Source organism: Anguilla anguilla, chromosome 2 (assembly GCF_013347855.1).
Source record: "Anguilla anguilla isolate fAngAng1 chromosome 2, fAngAng1.pri, whole genome shotgun sequence".
Lineage (NCBI taxonomy): Eukaryota > Metazoa > Chordata > Actinopteri > Anguilliformes > Anguillidae > Anguilla > Anguilla anguilla.
Window position 1 is genome coordinate 57,558,866 of NC_049202.1, and position 1,356 is coordinate 57,560,221.

Consider the following 1,356-nt stretch of genomic DNA (forward strand, 5'->3'; position numbering starts at 1 on the left):
CTGTGTCACAAATTAATTGACTGCTGATTATTGTTGTCAAGGCGCTTATATTTCATATTTTGTGAAACAGAGGAAAATATACGGCCATGTATCAAATGTCAATCTAAAAAAAATTCACAAGTATGCTACATGCTGGTGAATTTTTCTTAGATCCCATATATGTCCAAACTGGAATCACATTTTAACTTGTATTGTTGAGTAAAACGCTATATCTAATAAGATAGGACGTCAATAAAATAAGTCACCGACTAGGTTACAATGCAGGTGCTTTAATTGGCGAGGGAATAATGTGCAATGGTAGACGAAGAAGTAGAAGAAAAATTTCTAGTTCACACTTTAAAAGAGTACTGTTTTCTAGTATTGTCTGCTAGTTAGGCAATGCAAATGAGCTTGTCTACCAAATTCCCGCCGTCATTTCCAGGATAGCCAGAACAACAGCAAGAAAATGTGTATGCGGGTGCAGGTGTGTGTGTGCACGCGCGTGCGTGCGTGCGTGCGTGTGTTAAAAATGAACAGTAAAAGTAACCCCTGAAGTGGCTAACATCGAAACAAAATGTTAATAACGTATCCGAAACACTGTCCACTCGAAAACGAACCTAGCTAATGTGGTTAGATCAACTGTCAGGTCTTCTCCACCCTATATAATGTGTGCAATACAATATAATACAGTAAAATAGAAGGGCAAAGCATACTTCCAAATTAATGCTGTATTAAAGTCACAAGTGTTATCAGGTCTATATTATCCCATCTACATTAAACGTATCCCTAGTATGCTTCATTTTCTGCTCTAGATTTTTTTTTACGATTTTATGCTGCTTCTGGAAACTTTGCATTGAATGAATAAATAAGTGTAAAATCTATTGATTCGTGCAGTTCTGCGACGAAGCTACAGTAAATGCGTAAGGAAGAAAATATTACTTTCTTGCTATCGCCTAAGTACATACAAGGTTTCAGATGCAACGAATTATTAAGTGGATGCAAGCGACACCATTGACATCTTAAAGTATTTCCCAGATTTGATAGTAAATCTACATTTATATAATGGTTTTTAGTTGTTCTTGATATACACACCACGCGAATATGTACGTAGCTATTCATATAGTCTGTGCGTAAAAATAATGAGTCCCGATGAACATAATTTATAAAAGCGATAAAAGAAATAATAATAATCTCATCTACAATAATTTTGAATCATTTTTTCCTAAACCGTTAAGAATGGGCAATCTTTAATCATGATGAGCATATGAAAAGCTTCGGATTATAAAAATGAATGAAAACTCTCGTGCTCGCTCCCTCCCTCTCTTTGCCCTCTTCCTCTCCTGTCGCTCTCACCAGCAATCGCAAAACACACACACA